The 27,533-nt window shown below is 37.0% G+C and overlaps 1 protein-coding gene across 7 annotated transcripts in view; it reads left to right on the forward strand.

Annotated features, from left to right (window-relative positions):
• Positions 1 to 35: 35 nt before the first annotated feature.
• The window catches only part of MEF2A (myocyte enhancer factor 2A), a 97,887-nt gene continuing 70,389 nt past the window's right edge, over positions 36 to 27,533 (forward strand). For 6 of the 7 annotated variants that reach the window (XM_054694766.1, XM_037510063.2, XM_037510064.2 and 3 more), the window contains exons 1-2: positions 36 to 92; positions 25,579 to 25,663. The gene's annotated coding sequence lies outside the window, so the exon portion shown is untranslated. Of the gene's footprint in view, positions 93 to 4,555; positions 5,340 to 25,578; positions 25,664 to 27,533 lie in introns of those variants that run through there. The other variant, XM_054694763.1, reaches the window with a different exon arrangement.

Genomic DNA, 27,533 nt, shown 5'->3' on the forward strand with positions numbered 1-27,533 from the left:
GGGCTGAGGGAGGCGGCTCCGGGCGGCGCGGAGCGCGGGCGGCGGGCCGGGGCAGCGGCGTGTGTGCGCCCGTCAGCCGCGCCGGAAACACGGTGAGCGCCGCGGCCGGGGCCTGGCGGGGCCGTGGGGAGCGGCGTCCCGGCGAGGGGGCCGGGGCGGGCTGGGGGGCCCGGCGCGGGGGGCGGCGCGGCCGTGGAGGGGCGCCCGCGGGGCGCGGGGGCTCCGGGGGCGCCGGGACGGGGCCGCGTCCGGCCGGCCGGGGCCCGAGCGGGGGGCGCGCGGCGCGGCGCCGCGGGGGTGGGGTTGCGGGGCGCCGGGCAGCGGGGGTCGCGCCGGGGTCGGCGCCGAGGGGCGAGGCGCGGGCGGGTGGGGGCGGGGTGCCCCGAGGGCGGGCCCGGGGCTCGCGGGGGGCGGCGGGCGGCGCGGCGGCTCGGGCCGGGCGCGCGGAGCCTCCCGGGGCGCGCGGCGCGCCGGAGCCGGGGGGCGGCGGTGGACGTCGCCCTCGGGAAAGTTGAAGGAGTTCCCCGGGGCCCAGGAGCCTCCCCGGGGCGCAACGCCCGCGGGCCCCGGCCTCCTCCCCGCCCTCGGCGGCCGGGGTCTCCCCGAAGGGGTGGCCCCTGGTGTCGGGGCGCGCGGCGCGCTTGGGGGACTTGGAGAAGTTCCCCCACTTCTGCTTCGGAAGGTTGGTGTAACGGGGCGGAACGTTAGGTCCGATCTCGGGGTGTGCGCGCGTGTGCGGGGGGAGGAGTCGGGTGGGTTTGGGGGACGGACCGCGGCGGGGACCCGGGCCGGGGGCACCTGCAGGTGCGGGCGCCCGGCCGGGCTGGGGCGGTCGGGGCGGGGGGTGCGCAGAGGCGGCCCTTTCGCTGCCCCTGGGCGTCCTGGTCCATCCCGCGGCGCGGGGAAGGTTGCGTGTGATGGAAACTTAGCCTTTGCTTTGGCTCCAGTTCATCTCTTTTTAAACTGAGGGTTAAACTCGTTGGGGAGACCGTGCAGACAAGTTGGGAAAAGGGGAGCATTTCTGCATCAGACACCAAAACGTCTCCTGCCCCTGGGAAAGGATAACTCGAAAGTGTTCCTCGGACCTGAGGGGCGATTCCTGAGGCAGGTATCGAGTCTCCGGCCGTGGTCCAGCAGGGAACCATGTGGAGATTGGCCAACAGCAACAGCGTGTACACCTGCATTTTCGTTTACAGTGAAATGGGGGTGCTACTAAATGTGCAGGTAGAAAGGCCTGCGGGGATGTGTTATCAATAGTCTGTGTAATTTTAAATACTGTCTAAAAATTGTCAAGCTTTGTAGCACAGCATGATTCCCTTGTGTCTTGTGTCATCTATTACTACGCGAAGAGAAGTTTTCCTAAAGCTATAATTAAGTGTACATTACACAAGAGGACTTTCCCTTTAAGAATCCAGCTGTGTTGTTTTGGCTACTGACAGCAATCCAGTTGTCAGTTTTAAAATCTGTGTTACTTTGGCAGTACTTGAACAGTCTGTGGAATAGGTAAACAAAAGTTTTAACATGGTTTTGAAAACAAAATAGCGTTTCTTTTAATAATACGAGTTTAGGAAGTGAGGGTAAAATAGTGCTATTATGGCTTTTGAATGTATTTTTAAAGATATGTTTTTGAAGATCTTAGTCTTTCGTCTTATTTCTTTACCTGTGAATGACAACTTTTGTTTTAGAAAAAAAGTCAAATGTGATTTTTCACTGGAGAGTTGGCCAGTTTTAAAAAGACTTTATAGCAGACGTAATAAGCGCACGCTTTCTGTCATGTGTACCGTTAAGGTTAGTATTCTGTATGATGCACTAATTGATTATGGAATCACTTAATTCTTGGTGAATTAATTGTAAAAAGTTGTGGTAATGGCATTATAATGATGGAAATACTCTGAAGAGGTGAAACTAGTGATTGTAATACTTTGTAGACTCAGTTTTTAGATTAACCATTCTGTTGGAAGAGTGCTTCTACTAGAAGCTTATATGGTCAACACTGAAGTAATAGTGACCTCTTTAAACAGCTACTTGCTTGTCTATTTCATTTAACTCACACTACCCTCATATATAAAACTACAGTTTTATTCCCATCGGAACGAAGGTGATAAAATTATATTTAGCTCCTTAAATCCTCAGCAGAGTTTTTAAAAAATTAAATTATTGAGGGGAGTAAGTGGTATGGGGAGACTTTAATGGAAGGAAAATAGCTCATTGGGGCTCAGATATTAATAATTTTAATGTCACTGGGTTGAAGTATGGCTTGAGATTAATCTCTTGTCGCATTCCTAGTTTTTGTATTTCTTTAGTGGTTATTTGTGACAAATACCCATTTGTTTTTTTTTAAATGGAATTGGAAATCTTAAAGATGTGTTTTTTTGAGTGATGATTTTTCAGACAGCTGCACATAGCTTGTGTTTCCCATTCTGAATGCAATGAAGATTAATACCACTGTTTAAAAAATTCAAACAATTGTGATGTTACTCATTGTTTGGTTACTAAGAAAGAAATAGGACAAGTGTATTCTGAGGGTGGTTGAGTAGTTTTGAACGTGGTTATTAGAACGTGATTTTGAAGTTTGAAGTAGTTCAAACTAAATCTTTTAAATTAAATCTTTTAAGTAGATTTGCGTCCTGATTTAAGAGGAGAAAGCCTCAAGTAAATTTGTTAATGGAGAGTTGGGTGTATTGTCAAGTCAGGTTTTGGAAAACCATCTTTCTCCCCTCCCTTTGATGCTTGCAAGAGGAATTTAGTGTAACACAACTCATAATGGTCCTAGATCTTCTGTGGACATTCCTAATTTCATATAGTCTATCTTTTTTAATCAGTCCATGCTCCCATTTTGTTTTGGAAGATAAACTCATGTTACCATTAATGTGAATGTTACAAAGTCTAGCTGACATTTTCTTTTTGGTCTGATGGGTCAGTGAAAACTCAGCTTTGTGGATTGAAAATGATCAGTTTTGCTTTTTTCCACATTAAAAAGAAAACCTGAGAATATTCTTTGTGAATTGAGAAGTGTAAATATGGAGAATCAAACCAGTCTTCCAGTTAGATATACTCCTGCAAGAGAATGCTTTAACAGGTGGAGCTGATTTGCAAGCCCTCATTAAAAAAAAAAAAAGCTGTTGACTTAGTCATCAGATTTTGATTCAGGTCCCAGCTCCTCCCCTGACAAAAGTTATGAGACATCTTCTGTAAAATGGGAAGGAATTACACTAACTGCCCTGTGGAATTGTTAAAATTAAATGAATTAATGGGTGTGAAAGTCTCTAGCACACTGCCTGAGTCTTAATGTACTAAAATACTTAATGTCTGATCTTCCTTCATCACTTCCCCCCCCCCATATATAACTATGTATCTGTATATCACTCTATATCTCTACATATATCCCTTCTTTTCTGTAAGCTTATGTTTAGTGTCTGACTAAAAGAACTTCTTATACTGTGTAAATATAGAATGTATATGGGATAAAATATCCCAGCATCTTACGTTCATTGTCAAATTATACATAGCATGCTTTTAGTGTGGGCTAAGGAATTCTGTTAGGTGTTTGATATGAAGCCATTGTTTCAGCCTAACCTTCATAATATCCCCAAATATTTTTAAAAATTAGAGTCAGATATGTTTTCCCTACTTTTCAGTGAAATATCTCTCTTAGGGATTACTGTTGTCTACAAAATACAATATTTAAAATTTGAAATTAGAAAAATATGTTTATAACTTACCTAGAATAGGTGTATTTTTAAAACATTTTCTTTAGTAGGTAATCTGTAATTCTTTATACTTCATTTTGCCTGCTCTGTGGAACTAAAGGATTTTATTGTGTATGCCTTATCTGTGTATACTTTGTCTGTGTACTCTACAATGAATGGACCCTGTGTCCAGTTTATTATAATTGAGAGTAAAATCTTATTTGTTAATAAGTTCCATGCATAACATTGGATATGTGTTGGCACATATTTAATAAACGTTTTTATTATAGATGTTTGTTATTAATGATTTACTAATTATTTGTATTTGTTAAGCTTAATATTTTATTAAATATAATTATATGTTTGCTTTTGTAATCACTTGAGATAATCCCACAGGCATAAGTGTTTAAAAAAATTAGCTCATTTGTGAGGCATACCAAATATTTGAACATTGGCAGATGACAGCAGTTAATTTACCTCTTCATCAGTTTAAGAAATGATGTTGCTGAAAGTTAGGGGAAGGAAAAGCAGACACTAGTCATTCAGACTTATAATAAAGATTGACCAAGGCACATTTTATTATGGTTGCCTTGAACTCAGTACCTATTTTATTTTCTTCATTTATACAAGAAATTTGTATATGTCTTAAAAAAATGTAACTTAATGAATATGTTTGAGAAGTATTTTGGTGGTGGATGGAACTGCATGAACTGAATCTTTTTACTGGATTATTTTTGTTAGGAGCAACATGCATGTACAGATTGATTTGAATTAGTTTGTAGTATGATTTGTGACTGGTGGAACAAAGGGATTCTCTTCATTTAACCTGGGATGATAACTGCAACAGTTGTTTTATTAAAACAAGGTGCTTTTGCATTGACTGTGTTTGCCTGTCTCACCTCTTATCCCTTCCTCTGGCAATCCATCTTTTATATAGAGACTGAGATTGTATTCTTAAAATTCAGATCTAAATGTCATTCTTTTAAAAAAAGTTTGAAGGCATATAAAATCAGCAGAGGCAGTAATGCAGGGGATAAGAGATTGGCCTCTAGAATGGAGGCCAGACTGCCTCAATTGGAATACCCACTGCAGCACTTTGCAGTCTTTGGCAAGTTCTCAGTCTTCTTGATGTGTACTGTATAAAATACTGATTATATTATCTGCATTAGGCTTGCTGAGAGGATTAAATGGGATGTATATTATAAAACCTTTAGCAGTGTCTGGTACCTAATAGGCTGTTATTTCTTCCCTTCATATTACTACCATTGCTGTTACTGTTATTGCTATTACTAGGTCATGGCTAACTTCATCATTTTCTATCCTGTTTCTCCACACACATCGTCAGCCACTGCCCTTCATTTTGTATGACCTGGTGAAGGCCGTCTGTTTGCTCGTCCCTGAAAAGGTCATGGTTTTTCGTGTTGATGACTCCCATTTTTATTTCTCTGGCCCAGAATTTCCCTGTACTTGATCTCCACTTGGAAATCTGGTTGGAATCTCAAGCATAATATTAGCCATGTGACTAAATTGTAGCTCTTTGTTCCTCTTTCTAAACCTTTTTCGTCTTTCCTCCCTTTTACCCAGGACCTGATGTCTCCCAGCCTTCCCCATCTCTTAAGTTTTTGGCAGTGCTCAAGCCCCAAATTTAAGGTATCATTCTAGAGTCTTTTCTTTTTTCTCAAGTCCAACCGGTCCATAAGTTCTGTTGTGTCTTTAGAATTTACCTTGAGCTAGTCCACCCTTCTCAGTCTTCACTGCCACTTACTCATTTCAAGGCATCATCTCTTGCATGAATTACTTCCTAACTGGAGTTCTTAATTACTTTTCTTGGTACCGCACCAATTCTTTCTTCACACAGCAGCCCTAGGGATCATTTTAAGAGCCTAAATCATGTCGTTTCTTTGCTTAACATTGCCCTGTAACTTCTTCTTCCCCCTTAAAACAAAGCCCGTTCTCCTTTCCATGGCCTGAATAACCCTGGAGGATTTTTCTCCACATCCTTCTTCCCCTCATTTATTGGAGGCCCGCAGCAAGCGCCTCTGTGTTCTTCAAACTCTCTGTGTTCTTTCCCATTTTAAGGCCTTTTGCACTTTTTGTACTAATTTGCTTGAGATGTGCTTGTAAGACTGGCATGGCCAGACCATTTGGAACTTGGCCCACATCTTGCTTGTCTGTTCAGACCATCCTATTTAATGTTGCACTCCATTAGTTACTCTTTCATGCATCATGTTTATTTCCTTGGCAACACTCACTGTGATTTGGTCACATCTTGTTTGTTTAGATATTGATTATTTATTGTCTTTCTCCATTATCTGAATGTAAACTCCATGAAGGCAGAGTCCTTGTCTGTCTTGTTGACAGCTGAATCCACAGCATCCAGTAGCACACAGCCAGCACTGGCAAGACAGTAAATGTCTACGCGGATGTTTCTGTATCTTTGTTCATGTTTTTATAGGGATTGGATGCTTCCTTGCTCATATACCTATTAAACTATTTAAGTTGTGGCTTAAATGTCATCTGTGATAGCCCATTTTTCTCACTTTAGAAAAAGTTTTTCTCCTTTGCTGTTGATACACATTTGTAGAATACAACCTGTTTTAGACTAGATAGAGTATTGTAATTGATGTCACTCTTTGCTAGATTGAATTCCTATATCAAAGACTGTTTTTGCTCTTTTTTTGTATGCTCAGTCTTCAGCAGTCTATCATGATAAGTGAACATTTACTAAATATTAAGTGGAAGTCATCCTAATCAATTAAAAGGGCCAGCCAGAAACCAGTTTTACTAACTTAGACTTTAAAAATTAGAGAGGTACTTTTCAGATTATTAAAAAAACTACCTTAAATGTTTTCAGTACATACTAATAACTTTGTCATCAGAATTTTTGGTCAGGCTAGAAGGCTCCAAGAACGAGTAGCATTTCCTAAGATTGCATTTTGCCGCCACCTTGGATGGTAAGTAGCCAGCCTACTTATATGATGGCTGTATTTCTAGTTTGAAGTGTATAGCCCTGGAAAAACTGTAGAAATTAGAATTAGTTACTAGTTGCTCCTTACTAACCATCGTCTCAATTCCCTCCATATAGCTTATGCAGCTAGTTTCATGTTTGTTTTTTTTGTTTGTTTGTTTGCTTTTTGGAAAGACTCAAGAAGGGGACCCTGTGCACTTTACCACAGTATCTGTGAAATGTACTCCTAATTCAGCTGTATTGCTAAGGAAGATTTATCGAAAAGCTTCTGTGGCCAGCATTAGAAACCTAACCACTGTTTGTCATAATGAAAATTATTTCACATTCTAAATAGCTGACTTGTAGATGAACTTTTGGAACATTCCTTATTTGCAGGTTGGGGACTGCCTTGGCAAAATGTTCATTTTGATACCAAAAACTTTTTTCTTAATTGTGTTAAACTTAATTTGACACAGATTATGAAAAGAAAGGGGAAGAGGAATCTGGAAGTTAAGATTTTGTTTTTCAAAAATGGCTCAGTTCTCCCAAAGTAATTATGTTGAAAAGTAATTAGTTTTTTTTTTTTAATCTGTTTGTTTTGGGGAAAAACTTAGTTGTAAGAACAGTACAGTGAAGTTCATGTACCTGTCACCTAGATTCAACAGTTGTTAACATTTGACAGATTTGTTTATTATTAATTGTATTTGTAGAGGTCTGGAAACAGAAGCTATTTCATTGTGATTTGAAGCTGCTTGACTCCTTGATTACATCTTCCTGAATAAGCCAAAGATGCAAGTTTATTTGGTTAAAGTCAGAGGTGTGTATCATCAGATGCACACGAAGGACGGATGGAAACTGCATTAATGCACTATGTGCTTGCTGACGGTTTATGTTTAATATGTGGTCATAAATTGTCACTGAGCCTCTGTCTTGTGATGTGATAGCAGGAATCTGCTCTCTAGAGCTCCTTTTTTCCTCTCCCCTGTTGTCCTCTTCCACCCCCCCTTGCCTTCTTTTTCTTCCTCTTCCTATTATAATTATTTTTACCCTGAACCACTTGAAAGCAGGTGGCACACATCATGATCCTTTACCCCTAAATGCTCTAGTTGATAGTTCCTAAGAACAAGGACATACTCGTGTATCACCACAGTATGATGGATTCAAGAAATTTAATATTGACACTATAATATATAGGTCATGTTGAAATCACTTTAGTTTTGCCAGTAATATTTTTTAACACCCTTTTTTCTCTTACAGTCTTGTCCATTCCATTTTAGTTGTCTTGTCTCCTTTAATCTGAAACAGTCCTGTTTTCTTTTTCTTGACATTCATAGTTTTGAATAGTACAGAACTTTTGTTTGTAGGATGTCTATGGCTTTGGGTTTGTCATATTGCTTCTTTGTGGTTAAATTCAGGTTACACGTTTTGGGCAGGAATAACTGATGATATATCCTCAGTGCATCACAGCAGGAGGCAATTTGTTGTCAGTTTGTTGGTGATGTTTACTTGGATCACTTAATTAAGGTTTGCCTTCCAGTTTTCTCCATGTAAAAATTATCATTGCTCTCTCAGTTATTGTTGAATAATAACCTGTGAGGAGACAGTTTGAGACTGTGTAAATATTGTCTTCCCAAACAGCTTTCACGTGGTTTTAGCATTCACTGATGTTTCTTGTCTGGAAGAATCAAGCAACAGTGGTTTGTACACAGTGTTTCCAAAATGGTGCTTTTTTAATTTATTTTTCTTTCTGTATTTTCATTTAGCACTCCATTGTAAAGAAGGGCGGTTCTTTTCTTTGTTTATTTAAAATCAATATGAGGGCCTCCCCGGTGGCGCAGCGGTTGAGCGCTGGGTTGCGAAGCTGCCTGCGGCCTCTGCAGCGCCGGTTCGATCCCGGGCTGCTCCCCGGCCACCGGAGGAGGGTCCCACATGGAGCTCAGACCTCTCCTGCCGCCCGCTGCTCCCCTCAGCAGTGTACTTTGGTCCTTCTGCCTGTTCTGCTCCCCGCTCTGGCTCTGATGGATTCTCTCACCCTCCCGCGCTTCTGACTCTACCCAGTGCTTGTATAAATAAATAAAAAATGAATAAATAAATCTTTAAAAAAAATAAAATCAATATGAATTCAGATGAAGTAGGTTATAATCTATTATCTACCAGTACTTATTTTGATGTTTCAAATTAACTGAGATTTGGTCAGTAGGAACTTGATTTCAACTAACTCATTGATTGTTTGACATGCTTCTATCACTTTTGGAGTACTTCCTTACTTTTGGAACAGTAAGATAGGCCAGGTTCGTCTGCTTTTTCCAGTTATGTTTTAGAATTAGTCACTTATTCAAGGAGTTCTGGTTTCTTGAACTGGGCAGGAGTATTTGGAACTGGGTAGTAGGGTATGATCATTGATACTGAAGTTTCATTGTTTCAGCTGATGAAGCTAAGAAGTGCTGATTCCCAGGCGCTCGGTTGCATGTATTTTTACAGTTGCCTCAACTCCTTAGAAGAACATCTTTTCCTTTGAAAGTCTTAACAGTTTAATTACAGTCGCCTAATTTTTCTATTTAATTCTGTAATGCTTGGCTCTTGTTTTCTAAAACATATTTTAAGCGTCCTAAGAGTAGGAATTCTGTTGTTTATCTCTTTGCATAGTCATTGACTACATCCACAGTGTCTTCAACATGATTGATGCCTAAATGTTGTTTTTAATGTATAATGATTCAGTAATATCTTCATTAATCTTACATCATAATGAAATGTTTGCATGTTAATAACATTTTAGGTGATTTTGTGAAAACTCATGAATTGATGATTCATGTGCTGTTTTTAATAACATTGCTGTCCTAGAAGAAAATGAACTTTAAGGTTTTTCACTTTAAACAATTAAAAAAACTTAATTCATGAGATTAAAGTATGTAATTAAAGAACATCAAAATGCCTAATCTTGACTTTGCTGTTTTATGGTGTTTTGGTCTTTGGCATGTAATAACCTTTCTGGGCATCACTTTAATTATAAAATAAGATGGTATCTAGATTCTTTTTAACTCTGTGCTACATGCTTATACCTAATTAACATTGAATTGTTTATGAAAGTAAAATTAAGTGCCATGAAGTTCAGTGGAAAGAATATTGTGTTCCTGAACCAAGAACCATTGGGTTCTAATTTTTTGTAAGCATTGTGTTGCTTGGGGATTTATTTAATTACCTCACTCACTTATTCCACTGGGCTAGGTGATGGTGAATATTGGTGAACATGGTTTCCACAGTCAGTTGAGGTGTGGACTTGTATCTGATTGTGGTACACTTTGATTAAGTGCTAAATGTGTTACAGAGACACTTAGAAGAGGAGATTATCCCAGTTCAGGGAGCCAGGGAAATTTATCCCAGGGGAAGTGACATCTTCAGCTTAGGTTGAACCCTGAAAGGTACTTAGCTTTGTGACGAGGGTGGATGGAGTTTGCTAGACCTGTGTTAATGGCAAATGAAGAGATAGAGAGCTTGGATTGCTTGGAAAAACCTTAGGAGCATAGTATGGATGGATGAGGCAGTGCCAGAAGCGCAGGCACCATAGGAGTGGTGAAGAATGGGGCTGAAGAGATAAATAGGTGCCGGATTATGAAGATCCCTCAAGCTGTCTTAAGAAATTTGTACTTTAACCTAAGGAAAATGGAAGCATTTTTGCTTCAGAAGAAATTAATTGAAAAGCTAACACTGAGCGCAATGTTTAACTCTTTGGAGAGAAATAAAACTGGTAGGCAGGGAGAATAATTAAAAGGGTATTACAAAATTGTTGAGAGTTCAAGTAGCCCCAGCTGTGGTCGTGGGATGAAGGTTGAAACAATACATGGATTTGAGAGAGGTGGAGGAGGTAGAATGAAAGGACTCAGTGATGGGAAGGTGGAAGAAGGTGGACTCAGTGATGGGAAGGACTCAGTGGAAGAAGGTGAAAGTTAAGGCTCTTGACCAAATTCATGGCTTGGGCACTTGAAGGAGCACATGGGCAGTTTACTGAAATAAGAAAAGCCCAGCAGGGAGAGTAAACTTGAAGGGAAGATCATGTGTTTACTTGTGAGAGTGTCTGAAGGTATAGCCAGAGAGTGGGATGTGTGATTTACTATCAGAAGCGCAACAGTTCCTGGTCCTGACGAGGTGTATGGATTTGGCCATGTGGTAGGCATTTGAGGAGGAAGAGGAGAGAAGGTCTGAAGAGGATTTATCTGTTAAAAAAAGGAAAAATCAAAGGACGTTTCTGCCCTAAGGCAGGGGACCTTGTTTTATTTTATTTTTTAAGATTGATTGATTGATTGATTGATTTATACAAGCACTGGGTACAGTCAAGCGCAGGAGGGTGAGAGAATTCACCAGAGTCAGAGTGGAGAGCAGAGCAGGCAGACTGACGAAGCACACTGCTGAGGGGAGCAGCGGGTGGCAGGAGAGGTCTGCTCGCCATGTGGGACCCTCACCCGGCGGCCAGGGATCGAACTGGCGCTGCCGAGGCTGCTGGCAGCTTCAACCCAGCGCTCAACCGCTGCACCACCGGGGAGGCCCAGGGGACCTTGTTTTAGATGATCTCAAGGTTTTCAGTGTTTGATTTTGGAAAATAGAAATGAAAAATTTCAAATACTGTGTTCTCAATAATGGTGTCTTAAACAAAAACCAAAAAAGTAAAAACCTCAACAACAACAAAACATTTTTTTTCCCTAAACAGAGGAGGAGACTATTTAATTGTCCCAGATAGCTAGCTAAAAGTGTCAATGCTCCTCAATAGTGACTAAAAATTATGAACCATACCAGGCATACAGAAAGTAAGTAGAGTGAATAATGTGATGAATGAATGCCCTGAATATCTTAGTCCACTTCAGAGGAATTAACCTCGTCAGAGGTAAACATCTTAAATAAGAATTTACCTGTCTCATTTTCTTAAACTACATATATCTTGTTAAGCCATATACAGTTCTTCATGTTTTAAAAATTTTTTAAAGGATATCTAGCTCTGCATAACCTTCTGCAACCTGTGTCTCAGTAGATAATCTCATCGCAGCATTAATCATCTGTTCTTTCCAGTATAATGAATTGGATGTTAACATTGGAACAAAATCATGAAACATGTCATTGATGAAATATATTTAGAATTGCCATAATATACTTAGCAACAATTTGTATAGCTTAACCATTTCAGGAGTATTCCTTTCTTATACTCCCTTTGTAAAAACAAATACACTGTGGAGCCCTGTTTAGAAAATAGTACAAAATGTAAATATTCTTTGCCCAGCTTCCCCTAGTGTTGGACAGCTTTTATAATCATAATGATCAAAACCAGAAGATAAATATTGATATGATACGGTTAATTAAATGCCTTATGTGAATTTTCTCCATTTTTCCTAATGAATTTTTTCTGTTCTAGGATCCAATTCAGATTCCCAGGTTGCATTTATAGTGTTGTCTTCTCAAACGTGTAATATTAATTCATTCTTATCTTTGTGACTTGGATGATTTGAGGCGTACTGGTCATTATTTTGTAGAATGTATTTTAATTTGGGTTTTTCTGGTGCTTATGACTAACTTGGGGTTTTGGGCAATAATACCAGTGAAGAAATGGCATCAGACCAGGAGTGCATTTTATATCAGGGTATGTATGATGGCAGTGTCTTATTACTGATGTTCTGAATCATTTCATTAAGGTGGCCCCTGCTCGTTTCTTCATTGTAAAGTCACAGTTCTTCTCTTTGAAAATGAGTGTCTTGGGGGAAATGCTTTGAGATTATATTAATTTCCTTAAACTTGCATCCATTCATTCACCTTTGGGATTTATCTGTAACAGTTTTGTAGCTTTATTGTTCCTTTTTCATTTATTAAAGTTTGTGTATAAGGAAGTGATGTCCCTTTTTCCTTATTTGTTGTTACTTATTTCAGTGTAGACTTACAGATATTTTACTTAGGTTAAAATCTCATGTATCATTATTCATTTTATTGCTCGGATTTCTCAGCTTTGGCCATTGAGAATTCCTTCTGGTTGACGTTTGTCACGTTTTGGCATGTCCCCATCTATTTTAAAAACTTTCTTACATTCTGGTACTACAAGAAACTCCAGGTTCTGCCTGTATGTTACCTGTCCCTACCCTGGCATCATCCCTTTTTCTAAAGAGCCCTGCTCCTTTTATTGGAGGATGGCATTTAGAAACCAAGGTCACAGTGGTAGGTGTGTTCATGCTACTGCCGTGTCACTGTTTATATAAGCCTTCTCCGCGGGACTAAGAAATGTGTGTGTGTGAATTCTAACACACACACGTCTATAGTCATTTCTTCTGTAAAATGACATTTATGCGTTCCTAAAAATCACTGTGCTATGCAGAGTCACACAGTAAAAACCATGGGGTGGAATACGTGGGGAACAATATTCAGAAAACTTGTTAGTAATGCATCATAAAGAAGAGATAGGAACCTTATATACTTACGTAGGCATGTTAAATGGGTAAAGAATACATACATGTATAGTAAACCTGGCTCTTCACTGAAAAAAATCAAGAAGATTGCTTATGTGTCAGAAGAGTTGTGGTTTGAGAGTTATTGTGAAGTGGTTGAGTTATCTGAAATCAAATGAAACGTAACACCAGATATGGATGGATGTGGCTCATAACATCTGGCAGACTATGGTAGCTCATTTTTATTTGAGTAAGTTTGCCTTGGGTACCTTGCAATTTAGTCTTCATTTCTATAATAATTTAAATTTTTTCCCCATTTCTTTTTGAATTTAGTCAGTGCTTCTAATTTATCATTGTATTTTATACAATTTCTGTTTTTAGTTTCTGAAATTCTGATTCAAGGTGGTTTTCGTAATCTCAATTGCTTATTTGAATGTATTTAATTCTATTTGGCGTATTGACGTACAGTTTTTTGGGGGGGTTTCTTCAGTTGATATGTATAAATTCTCTTTACTGATTTCTTGAACTGCACTTTTCAGTTTTTCATTTTTATGGCATTGGGTTTGTTTATATAGTATTCTTAGTTTAGTGGTGCCCTCTTCTGTCAGTATAGAACTGTCCTATTCAGTGGTTGTTTTTTGTTTGTTTGTTTGTTTGTTTTAATGGTAGGAAGGAGAAAGTTGTGAGACTTTCAATTTTATGATTCTTTTTGGTCTTGTAAGACATTAAAATCCCCCCCCCGCCCCCCGTACCCCTCCCCAACCTAGTTGCTAGGGGACACTTTTCCCTTCTTTTTGCTTATTTTCTCCCCAGAGGCTACACATTTCAAAGTTGTGCCCCTTTACATGGCAACTAGCACCTTAAATGGTGCCTGTTCCTTTAAATTATCAGAACTTTGCACCTTCTTCCATGTAGTCTGTATTCTGATTTGCCCAGGCACTTTACCAGTATTTTCAGATTTAGGATGTATTTACTTTTTAGTAAATGACCTTGGAAATGACCCTTACTGCCTTCTTGCTACAAAGCCTGTGACTAGTAGGGGTAGAGTGACAGCCTGAGAGATCAAGTGCTGGGATTTGGTGATTTTTGACTCATGGGTTTTGCATTCTTTGTGTTCGGGCTACATTGAAAGAATGGTTTTGTGTGAAATTTCCTTTTCCTTTCTTGTTTTTTCACTTGGTTTAGGGGGAATATTTTTAGTTACTTAGATATACTACCACATTGTCCTCACTTAAGTATCTGCTGCTGGGGGAGGGCAGAGCAGGAAGCAGTTTATTGCTGTCAGTGCTCCACAGGTTTTAGTTAGGTAAAGACAAGGGCCGCCAGCTTTCACTGGTGAGCTTGGATTCCAGGAGAACCTTGTAGAAAGAAATAAACTAATTAAATTGAAATATTCTTACCACATTCTGATAGTATGCAAATACAGGTTCCTAGTTATTCTAAGAGTAGGGTTATTAAATCAAAACTTTAGAAAGAACAAATCAAAGGTTTGTTTCTATAATATGTAGTGGGAAGTGCCTTGGTTTTATGGTAACCATTGAATGAGTTACCGGCCTACCTTATGCCAAGGGCTTCTTTGGTACTTCTCTTACTCTAATGGCAATTTCATATGTGATGTTTCTGAAAAAGTGACTTGTAAGCTTGGGAATTGTTCTGATAGATGTTAATGGTCTTTGAAAATGATACTACAGGTATCTTTTTCATTTTTTCCCTACTGTTTTGGTTTTCTCAGTTTTATTTTGTAGTCTTGACAACTGTTTTTCGATCACAAAAAAAAAAATGGCAGATATGGTGTTTTCCCCTTCACTCTGCACTCCTTATTATGTTTAATAAGGCGGCACTAGATCTGTTCATTATAGCTAATGTTAATTGGCTTTGTCTTTTCTGCTTTGTATTTGTGTCTTTTTAACATGAGAAATTAACAAACTTTGAATCATGCATATAAGTTCTTTATGCTTGGTTTCTAGAATTTAGTTGTTTAAAATATTTATTACCTTTGAGCATTTCTTTCCATAACTTTGACTATTTTGTTGCCTAGTGTTTTTTGTTGGAGTGGAAATTGACTTGTTTCATTATATTATACATTTCTTCTTCACCTTTCTAATGGTGTTTAAAGTCAGCTAGTACCTATCCCAGCCGCCTGTCTTTGAAACTCATTTATGAGCTTTCATTTCTGTGTTTTACAGTTTCTGCAAGTCTTAAATAATGACTTGACAGGTTCTTTATACATTTTATTATCATTGCCTCCTCTTTGTTTTGACTGGGGAATGTGGTAGTCCCAGAGCAACATCTATAGATCTGCTTTCTTACTCCCACTTTTGGACTCTGTCCCTTTCTCACTGCTTTAACTATTGTTTTTATGTTGTTGAGTCTGAAATATAAACACTTGTAAGATATAGTAGAAGATAATGACTTAGGGAGAGTAAACTGTTCTTTTTTATGATGACATGTTAATTATGAAGTGATACGTGGATTTTAGACAAAATGGTTAGGGAGTTCAGTGAAGAAAGAGCTCAGAAGCGATCAGAAGATGCCTTATAGAAGAACTGAATGTCCAGTGTTACTGTCAAAGATGTGGGAAAGATTTTCCATGGAAGATTGAGCAAAAGAATAAAATCAGAAAAGCGAGAGCTATGGTGTCAGATGTAGTTTAGTGAGATTGGAGGGCTTTTGAGAAGTTGAAGATGGTAAAGTGGGAAAGAGACCTTGAGGCCAGATTGTAGAGCGCTTCGAAAGCTGAACAGTTTGGGTTTTGTTCTTCAGGCAAGAAGAAGTGTTGAAAGTTTTTAAACTTGGATGTAGCCAGGGATTTCTGTAATGTGACTGTCTATAAAACAATGAAGATGTTGTCTGTGCTAGGCTCATTCTTAACTATTTGAAGGGAATTGGTGAGAATACATGCCTTTGAAGTAGAAGGCAGATACAGTGTTCTTATTTGCCTCTCTTTTCCTCTTGATCTCCTTTTAGAGACCACACCGAATGCTGTGTATTCTATAAAGAGCTAATTTCTTTCAACTGGAAGTTTTTTCTTTGGAAATCCTCTTAGTGTATTAACATGTTTCACCTATGTCAAAGGTAATAAATAATGCATGCTGCACTGAAAATTCTTACGCTTGTGTTTTAGTTCTTTTTGCAGTTGTTTCATGTAGATTCTCAGTACGTACATAGAAATGTGAATCTGTTACATTGCTGTCTTTCAATTTACCCTAGATTTTGCATTTGGATTGAGCGAAAGTTTTGAAAAGATGGTTTTAAGTCCTCACTGTCTCCACTGGTATAGATCAGTGGTTCTCAGCCTTTTTTTTTTTTTTTTTCTCTGCTGTAAGAAAAACAGCACATGAAATTTTGACAGTTGTCCTTCATGGATCTACATTCAGAGAAGTCAAGTATATGTAATTTGTAATTGCCACTACTATCCTAGAATATATTGTAGATATAACAAGTAATAGATAGTGTGCAGTTCTAAGGACAGTAACTAAATCTTTCCAGTTCTCTTTCACTTTAAAGTCTTATCAGAACTCAAGCAAACGCTTACAAAGATAATCTGAAGTCGTTCTATTTTAAAGTTCAAACCAGCACTTGAGGAGCATCAGATTACTTGCAAGAGAAATGTCAAGTTATGGTGTCTACCTTTCAAGATAACCTTAAGACCTTTTGGATTTCCTCTTTTACATTAGTTCGTGTTGTTGTCTGTTTATTGTAAATACTTAGAGCCCCTTTTTAATGTGGATTAGACTGATGATCTGGATTTTACTCCTGAATCCATTTCCCTTAGATAAGCTTAAAAGTTTGTGTCCCTAGAAAGACCTGAGTCCTCTTCCAGTTCAGGGTTTTAGGGTGTTGTAGAATATAATGAATACAGTGTCTAAACTTTATTTCTAGATTCTTGCCAACATTCTTATTAGTATGGACATCTGTTTGACAGACTTTGCCAGCTTACCAGTCATACTGTTTAACAAATTGGTGTATATTTAGCTATTGTGTAAGTGCATAGTGCTACATTTTAAATGTGCTCATTTTTCAACTTTTGTTGTTACTGATGACAAAATGTGCTCCTTGTTACTGGAGCAAGGTGATGGCGAACTCAGAAAAGATTGGTCCCAGTAACTATGCCTGAGAAGGAATACTGAGAGTGTTAGCTCTTAAGGTTCATTTGAGAGGCAGAACAAACGGAATGTCAATATGAGAGATCAGATCCTCCACTTCAAGAACGAGAGCATCATCAGAACATGTAATAAATATTAATGTTAAACATTAATATGAAAACTGTTGATATGGTTGCTGACTGAAGATTGGAGAAATGGTAAATTAATTGGGAGAAGAAAATAGGTATTACTTATTTATTTAAAATACCTGTGTCATATTGATGCATGTTATCACTCTGGGGAGAGTGTTATGTAATATAATAAAGTACGATGATAGGAGAGAAAATAGGAAGATGTTTTCTTTTTTATTATAAGAACTGAAGCTAGAATGAGTACATATGTTCACAAAAGAACTATGTATCAGTGCTCATAGGAAAATTTTTCATAATAGGCAAAAAGTAGAAAAAACCCAAATGTCCATTCATCGATGAATAAATAAAATGTGGTATTTCCGTACTGTGGGATATTCGGCAATAATAAAGTATGATGAAACACATGAAACAATATGGATGAATTTCGTAAATATATTACGTGAAATAGACTAGTCATAACGACAGACCGTATGTTATATGTTCAATTTTTGAAACGGTGAGAATAGGCAGAGTGCTGGAGCCGAAAAGTAGTTGCCCCACTGCTTAGGCCTGGGGGGTGGGGTGTTGTGTGGGTGGGAAATGACTGCGAGTGGATACTAAGTTTTGTTAAGAATTATGAAAATGTTCTGGAGTTAGATAGTGGGGATGGTCGAGAATTCCTGTGAATAGAAAAAACATTCAGGTGTATACTTTAAATGGATAAATTGTATAGTGTGTGAATTGTATCTCATCAGAACTTTTTTTTTTCTTTTTAAAAAAGCAGAAGAGATGTGTTGGAGCTCATGGGTAGTTTGGGGGGATGTAGATGGAGGTGGGAAGGTTTGGGGAAAGTAGATCTCTTGGCATTAGTATCTACTGTTCTACATTTATGACACAAATGCTACTCACTGGTATCTACCCAAGAAAAATGAAAGCACATGACCACACAGAGGCTTGTACTGAAATGTACATAGCAGTTTTATTCATAATAGCTCCAAACTGGAGCCAACCGAAAGTTCCATGAAAGGTGGATGGAGAGAGCTACCTTTCCTGTGCACTAGCCAAGAATGCAGTAGGTTGTGTTTCAGTGGGGGTTGCTTAGCCCAACTTTTTTAACTTTCCCTACCATCAAGACTGGAATTATGTGGCATTCTAGTTGCCTTTCTCTAATTTCTGCAATTTTTGTCATAATCCTATACCCTACTTTATTTGTATCAACTCAAATTTGTCATTTTTCTTAGTTGCAGGAGCAGTCCCTAGTTTCATGTTAAAGTCACTTTCCTCTTTAAATGCTTGCTTCTGTGAAATTTTACGGACTTAAGATGGTTTCTTGTGACCTGGTATCTATTTATATGTTTATAAATCTGTCCTTTTAAAGCTTTACTAGTATTGTTTTCGGTTCTAGTATCAGATATCGAATGATTCCAAATATTTTCCAAAATTTTTCATGTGACTTTTGTTGTGACGTTTACCTTGAACAAAGAGATGACTGTTTATTAGAGATGTTAATGAATTGATTTCCAGTGGCATCTCCATCTGTTCCATTAGCCCATTTTCTGGGTTATTTATGAATGTATTTGTCCCCCCATAAGTAATTATGATAGTGATGATGATGATTTTTAAAAAAAATCCTATTAGCTAGCACTATTGAGCTCATGCTGTATGCCACACACTGCTAACCACCTATTATGCTTGTTTAATTCTCATAGCTAAATCTATGAAGTGCATGAACTATTACTATACTGTTTCATAGATGAAGAAATTAAGACTCAGAAGATGATGCTGATGATCCTTGGTCTAACTTTGTAAAATCAGAAAAATATTTTAATCATGTATATGCAGCTTTCCAGTGTTGAGGAAGGTTTTCATAATCTATGAATTGTGGATGTTTGTTTTTTTGGTGTTGACGCAGAAGTTCGTCATTTATTCTTAAGTGAAATCAATCTCTGTATTATTTAGAATCTGACTTTTTTCCCCTCACCAAAATGTTTTTGCAGTTCATCCATTTTTGTGTCTGTCACTAGTTCCATTTTCTCTTGTCTAGTGTTCTGTTGTATGCTCTCTCCATCCACCTTTCATGGAACTTTCGGTTGGCTCCAGTTTGGAGCTATTATGAATAAAACTGCTATGTACATTTCAGTGCAAGCCTCTGTGTGGTCATGTGCTTTCATTTTTCTTGGGTAGATACCAGTGAGTGGGAATTCTGGATCAGATGGTGAAGTGTATGTTTTACCTTATAAGGTAAAACTGTGAAACTGTTTTCTGAAGTAGTTGTATATAGTCCCACTATCAATCAGTTTCAGTTGCTCCCTATCTTCAGCAACACTTTGTATTGTTTCAGTGCATATATATTGGCGCCTCATTATAGTTTTAATTTGTATTTCTCATGAGTAATGATATTAAGAGTTTTTAGTTAGGAATTGAGTATTCATGTGTTGTCATTGGTAAAATGTTCTAATTTTTTGCCCATTTTTAATTGGATCGTTTGCCTTATAACTAAATAATGCAGAGATCTTTATCGAGCCTGGCTAGAAATCTTTTTTCATTTCCATCATTGTATTTTGTATATTTTCTACCAGAGCTGCTTATTTTTATCTTTTATCTAGCTTGATTTTTATTTAATTAATGGCGTCTTTGAAAGAGAAAGTTTTAATTTTGCTGAAATGCTGTCTTCCTCCCTCCCCTCACCCCCACTTTATGGTATCTGTTTTTTGTGACCTATCTGATAACTCTTTGCCTTACACAGGACAGTGGGTGGTTTTGTTTTTTTGTTTTTTTTTTTTTTGATCCTGTGTTTGGAAGTTTTGTAGCTTGGTGTTTGCATAAAGAGCTATAATCCACTTTGGGTTAAGTTTTGTGAATTGTAAGTGGTAGTGTCAAGATTCATTTACATGCTTTTGTTGATAAGATTTTTCATTGAATTACCTTGGTACTTTTGTTGAATTATCAAATGACCATACCTGTATAGTTTTATTTCTTTACAGAGACACATACACACATATAAAACATACATACTCCATCTTTTGTTTCTTTTCAGAATTCTTTTAGCTATATTTACATATTTATATTTATAATTTTGAATCTCACCAATTTCTGTGAGATTATAGCAATCTCACTTGGCTAGAATTTTGAGTGGGGTTATGTTGACTCTCTAGATAACTTTGGAGAGAATTAGTATCACTAATACTGAGTTTTTGAATCAATGAACATGATATTAATCTCTTCTTTATTTAGATCTTAATTTCCTTCTTCAGTGTTTTCTAGTATTTAGGGTAGTAGTTGCATGTGTGTATTGTCAATGTTTGTCTTTGAATACTTACATACTTTTGGTGCTGATGTGAATAGTATTTTTTTTTTAAAGATTTATTTTTTTATTTATTTATACAAGAACCAGGGAACAGGTCAGATGCACGGGAAGGTGAGAGGATTCACCAGAGATAAGAGTGGAGAACAGAACAGGCAGACTGGTGAAATACACTGCTGAGGGGAGCAGCGGGCGTGACAGGAGAGGTCTGCCGCGACATGTGGGACCGTCGCTGGCCGGGATCAAACCGGCACTGCTGAGGCTTTGGACAGCTTCATAGCGTGATGCTCAACCACCTGCGCCACCAGGGGAGGCCCTGAATAGTATTTTTTAAAAGTTTAATTTTGCTTTTGTCATTACTAGTACATAGACATAATAACTTAAAAAAATGTTGATCTTGGGCCTCCCTGGTGGCGCAAAGGGTTAAGCACTGCACTGCGAAGCAATCCGCAGCCTCTGCAGCATGACCCCGGCGGCCAGGTAGCAACCCACATGGCGAGGCAGACCTCTCCTGTCTCTCCCACTGCTCCCCTCAGCAGTGTATTTCAGTCTACCTGCCTCTTCTGTACCCCACTCTGTCTCTGGTGAACCCTCTCACCCCCTGCATCTCTGGCCTGTACCCCAGCTCTTGTATGCATAAATAAATTTTTTTTAAAAAAATGTCGCTCTTGTATCCTATATCCTTACAGAATCCATTTTTTAGTTTCAATAACTTTATTGTAGATTTCTTAGTGTTTGCTACTTACATTGTCATGTCATACACAAATGGACATGCTTTATCTTTTCCTTTTATATCTGGACACCTTTTTTCTTTATTATTATTTGTGTTTAATTATTTGTATTTTATTTTTATATTCCATAGTTTATATAGTATATTTATTATTTTTAATTTTGTACATTATTGCAGTTGTTAGGACTTCCAGTAAAATGGTGGATAGACATGATGAGAATGGGCATCCTTCCAATCGTAAGGGAGAAAGAAATCAGTCTTTTTCTGTTAAATATGTTAACTGCAGGTTTTCATAGATTCCTTTTTTAGGTTGAGAAAGTTCCCTTTAATCCTAATTTAAGAAGGTACCTCTAAGTTGAGAAGTACCCCTTACCCTTATGAATGGGCATTTTATCATGAATATTTTTCTCCACACCTGTGGGGATTAATCCTTTTTTTTTTCTTTTTTAGCGTGTTATTGTAGTGAATTACACTGTGAACTTTGCGTAAACCAACTGTGCATTCTTGAGACAAACCCTTCTTGTGCTGATGTTTTCCTTTTTATATATTGCTGGATTTGACCTGCTGGTATTAATAATATTTGCATCCGTATAATCAAGTGATATTGCTATGAAAGTTCTTTTTCTTGTGGTTTCATCTTATTTTGTTCTTAGGGTTATGCTGACCTTGTTAAATATTAGAAAGTGTTTTCTCTTCCTCTGTTTCCTTAAAGATTTTGTGAAAGATGGATACTAATATCTTTAGTTATTTGAAAAATTCACTAGGAAGTCTGGAGTTTTCTTTGGGGAAGCTTTATGATTTTGAATTCAGTTTCCTTATTAGATTATTTATTCAGACTTTTTTTCTGTCAGTTTTGGTAATTGCATGTTTCAAGGAGATTTGTCTGTTTCGTATGTCAAATTTGTTGTCATGGGATTGCACTTAATATTACTTTAATATGCTTTTAATGTTTGAGACAGCTGCAATAATGTCCTATTTTAATTCTGATGTTGGTAATTTGTGTCTTCTCTCTTCTTTCTTTACTGGACTAGCTAGGAGTTCTTTGCAACAACCAGCTTTTGTTTTCATTTATTTTATCTATTATTTCTGTCATCTGTTTCAGCACTTTCTATTTATCATTTCCTTATCTTTACCTTTAGTTTAATGTTTTTCCCCCCAGCTTTTAATGTGGAAGCTAATTTAGAACACTAACGTTAAAACCTTTATTATTTTATTATTTTCTAGCATGAATACTTAAAAGCTGTAAATTTCCAAGTACCCTTAATCCTTAGCTCTACCACATGTAATCAGATAATGTGTTTTTGTTACTAATTCTTTCCTTGTGTTTTCAGTTCTCATAAATTTATACGTGTCATTTTTTATGGTCCAGCGTATGTGCTCTCTGTTGACTATATCAAGTGCCATGTATGCACATTTATTCTTAGGTTGGTTATAATGTTCATTTATATCAAACTGAACATGTGTAGGTTTTATGTATCTTTACTGATCTTTTATTTACTTGTTTTACTGATTATCGTGAGGGAGTATTCAAACTTCCAGTTACTGTTTTAGATTTATCTGCTTACCCTTTACATCATGTATACATGTTGCATGTATTTTGAAACTACTATCGGCAGCATAAACATTTGGGATTATTTCATATTTCAGATAAATTTATACTTTAAACATTATGATATATATTCCTTTATACCTGGTAATATTCCCACTCTTGTACTTTCTCTGAGATTAATATAGGCACTTCACCTTTCTTAAGATTACTATTTGTATGGTGTATTCTTTTTCATGTTTAACTTGTATGTATTATTGTTAAATTTAAAGTGTGTATGTCTTGATCCAGTTTGACAATGTTTCTTAATCTAGCCTGACAGTCTCCATTTGTTAATTGGGATATTGAATATCACTGGATTTAAGTCCCATCTTGCATTGTATTTTTTAAACTTGTTTTATCTTTCTTTTTCTCTTTTCCTACCTTTTCAAACTCTCCCCTGCCCCCCCCCCGCCCCCATTCATTCAACAAAAGCATTAACTGTGTTAAAAATATGCCTGGATTCTAATCTTGGCTTTTCATTTTACTCGCTGTATAATGTTGGCAAGTTGCTTCTTAATATTTATTTCCTCTTGAGGATAATAGGTTATTGTTAATTTACATCAGTTAATAACTCATAAAGCATTAGGATACTAATTAGGATGGGTTACATACTCCAATATTACTGCTGCTGTTGTCGTTGTTCTTGTTATCACCTTAGGCCTTCCTGGGATACCTTTGCTTACATATCATTTCCCTCCCAATGTCAGTACTTCCATCTGTGCTTTTTTTACCCCCCTCTAATTAAGGAACTTCTGAATTAATCTGCCATATATATTATATATATATTTTTCACTCTGTATGTTCTCCCCCACTAGAATGTAAGTCCTGTGAGGTTAGGGATAGAGAGGAATTTATCCCTAGTACCTAGAAAAGTACCTGGAATATACGGAATGCTCAGTATATATTTTCTGAAAGCATTATTGAATTGTGTGCCAGATACTGACTAGACATTGGAATATTAAAAAAATACAAAATTCCTTCTCAATAAAACCACATAGTATTATAGTGGAGACTCATACTTAAAAAACTGTACTTTTTCCCTTGTAAGTGATGATGTAGGTAGGTGAAGATTTCCAGAGGATGTCCTCACAGAAGGTGTTGATGAACTTGAGGGTTGATCTAGATGAGAGACAAGGGAGAAGGTTGATTTCAGGCAGTGATTAAAAACTTGAACAAAGTTTTGGAGTATGGAAGTTAGCGCGGTGGCTTGTAGTTCAGACTAACAACATTGTAGGTTAATTAGAAGTAGAGGGAGCCAGGATTTTGGTGGGACTAGGTTTGGGAGGGATAGACATTGAAGGTACAGATTGTCTAGCTTTTCCTTAGACAAAAGCAGTGAATTGGAGGTTCAGTATATAAAATTTAAAGATAACTGACTACAGAGGACTAACCTTTTAGTTTTGGTTTTATGTTTTGAAGTTGTTTCAATATAGATTATTAAAAAAGAACTATAAAAACTTGATTTTTAGAATGTGATTTTTTTAGAAACCATTTGAGAACTATATAAAATGTAAGTCATCATTAGCAGTTTCTTAGAGAATTGATGAATGAATTTTGATATAAGAATATATACCACTGATGTGTTTGCACACACTAAGAATAGTTTCACTTTGAATTTCTGGTCTTTAGAAGTTGGTACCAAAACTGTATTTGAGCGGCTTTTTTCTTTTCTGCATTTCAGTGCAATTTGATTAAAAGCTTATGTAACATTTTAAATCAAACTCCTTTAGACCTTGCAAAAGGGGCTTATTTGTGAGTATGTATATGTATCTTTAAAGTTCAAGCTTTTAACACTTAATATAAAATAATTTGAAAGTTTATGCATTTTTTTTCCTTCTAGAAGTGTTCGTTTTTAAATAGACACAAAATTACAATGTCTTGATAATTAATATTGTTCAGTCAGATTAGAAAGGTTGGTGGTTCTGTGTGGAAATTATCATTTTTATTTGCTAAAGAAGATTTACTTGGGGATTGGTAGAATCACTCAACCATGTAATTCTAAATTTTTGAACTTAACATCACAGTTGATCCTGGCCAATCAGGGTGAAAGTGGGGGCTTTTATCATCTTTTCTTTTCAACCTATTTCCAAGCAATCCATTGCTTACCATTCATCAGTTTTCTTTTATCAATGTGAATTTTGACATTGTTCAATTTTATATTCAATTTTGGCAGTGTGTTCATTATTGCCATTGTTCCTTTTAAAAGATAGTGAAACTACAAGTATACACATTGTATTGAAACACGATTTAAGGCAGTACAAAAACTAACCCACTGACAATTTTCTAAATGACAGTTTAATAGAAAGAACATTTTTCTACTATTTTATCAAAACATAGACTGTGTGTACAGGGTAAATACAAAGCATACTGTGTGATACAGAAGATGGGGAGATGGGACCTAGGAAACCAATTTGCGAATCTAGGGGTGCATGGAATTTAAGTAACACTTCTTAGGAAAAAAATGAATTAGTAACATTAGAAATACTCAATTGGCTGAAATATTTTTCTATTTTTATTAGACAAGTCAAATAACTTTTTTGGCTCTATTTGTCTATTACTCAAAGCTTTTGTGCAGCTATCTGCCAGGAAGAGGGTTGAGGGTTGGAATTTGTAAAGAAATGCATATTTAATTTTATTTTGCATTACCAGCAAATACTAACGCATCTTATATTTTTTTTCTTTACTAAGGAATTGCATTTTCTGAAAAAGAAACAGAAGCGTTTTCTGCATGGATCATATCTAAGTGCACTTTTTGCTGAATGCATCATTTCTGGTAAGATATTTTCCCTTTTCTGTGTTATGAAGTAAACACAATGGACTTTTTTTTTTTTTTTTAAATTATACTGTCTTGTGAGTTTGAATGGGAATGATTTTAGAGCTTATGTTGGGAGTTAGTGTAGATTAACTAAGGAAATTTGTAAAATCCAGTTATGTACTTCTGTAGATTCTCATATTTTACACTGTTGAGATAATCCCAGGTTCTTTCATCTTTCCCAGCTCCATTTTCTATATCAGTTACCCTTATTTGAAAAGAAAAAGGTCTGAACTATGTAGTCCATAAATAGGAGGGAGGGTTTGAGGACATGCATTATATAAACTGGGGAAATATTTTCAAATGAATGACAAAGGAGACAGATTACCCTTCTTAAAGGGTGGGAAAGGTAAAAAATAAAGCAAATTTAGGAGATCTTTTACAAATTGGGCTTTTTTGTGACTTTAAAGTTATTGCCTTAAATTATGGGTTCATCATGCAAAGCTCTGAAGAAGACCATTTTGATTTAAACACATACATTGGCCTAAGCTGGTGGGTCAAAATCAGAAAGATGTGTAGTCTAACTCAAAAGTTTTTATGAGTGAATTTCTGTCTTCTACTCAAAATGGAAAAGAAAGTATGTAATACTAGAATATTTAAAAATAATGTTACTTTGAAAAATGGTAGTAGGGCTTATTCTTTGGTATGTTTTATTTAATACTAACATTTTAGATATAAGAAATCATTGGTCAAACCCAGTAAAAAACTTGGGAAAGGTAATTTAGAACATTTTTTGTTGTTTTTGACATTCAAAAAATGACTTTGCTGTTAAACATAAGGCCTGAAATTTTCCTTGAATAATTAAATGGTAGAAATTTTATGAACTTAGAAAATGAGTTCTTTGTTAACATACATTATTTTGGTTTCCTAGGTTTCTTATGGCTATGGATTTTTCTTGTTAAACTTGACTGAAGGATAGTGGTATTCTTCAGTTTGGGAAACAAGGAGAAAAGCATTGTTTTCCCATTTGAAGCAAATTATCCAAAGGCCCAGATATAATAGTAAACTGATCTTTAACAAAGGTTCCAAGGTAATTCCACAATAGAAAACAGAATATTTTCTAAAATGCCTCTGGCATTTCTATGATTTTCAAATGCAAAGAAATAAAGCTCATCACTTACCTTGGGCCGAATACAAAAATGAATTCAAAGTGGGTCACAGACCTAAAATGCATAGGTCTGATAGGAATAATAAAATTTAATTCTCATTTTAAAATATAAACCTTGTTTTTTCTTCTGTAAACTTTGAATGTTTTTTCTTTTCTCATCTTACTTAAATTTCTCAGATAATTTTTTGTCTGCTAATCACTTAAAACTCTGACTTGAGTTAAAACACTGTAGGAATTCAGCCTTTCTCATGACCATAGCTTAGAACTTTGCACTTTGTCTAAATCTCACTGACAGCTGTAGGTGTAACTTCAGCTGTTATAATTTGAGTCATGTTTAAGTTTTAGGGACTATTTAGGGTGCTTCCTCCATTAGGCTCGAAAGATGTAGACAGTGTCTTTTTATGGCAGTTGTTTTTTTGACTCTTAGTGTTGCCCTTGAGTTAATAACTACATGCTTAGGAGTACTTAAATGTGAAATGTTCTTTCCTTATGAATAGATTGATATGTTGACAGAGGAGCTTCAAATTAGAGATTTTCCCTATAATTTGAAGTTTTTGGAGTCGCGATTGGAAGGATGGGCTCAGAGATTGCACAAAATTTTGCATACCTCTTTTTCTTTATGTTTAGTAACTACATTTTACAAATGAAGGACTCGTTAATATTGAGAGTAAGTTGTTGGTTTTGGAGCACTAGGATCTCATTTTTCATTTCTGTACCTTGCCT

This window comes from Talpa occidentalis, unplaced genomic scaffold (assembly GCF_014898055.3).
Source record: "Talpa occidentalis isolate TD23 unplaced genomic scaffold, MPIMG_talOcc4v2.1 talOcc4.14, whole genome shotgun sequence".
In the NCBI taxonomy this organism is placed as follows: Eukaryota; Metazoa; Chordata; class Mammalia; order Eulipotyphla; family Talpidae; genus Talpa; species Talpa occidentalis.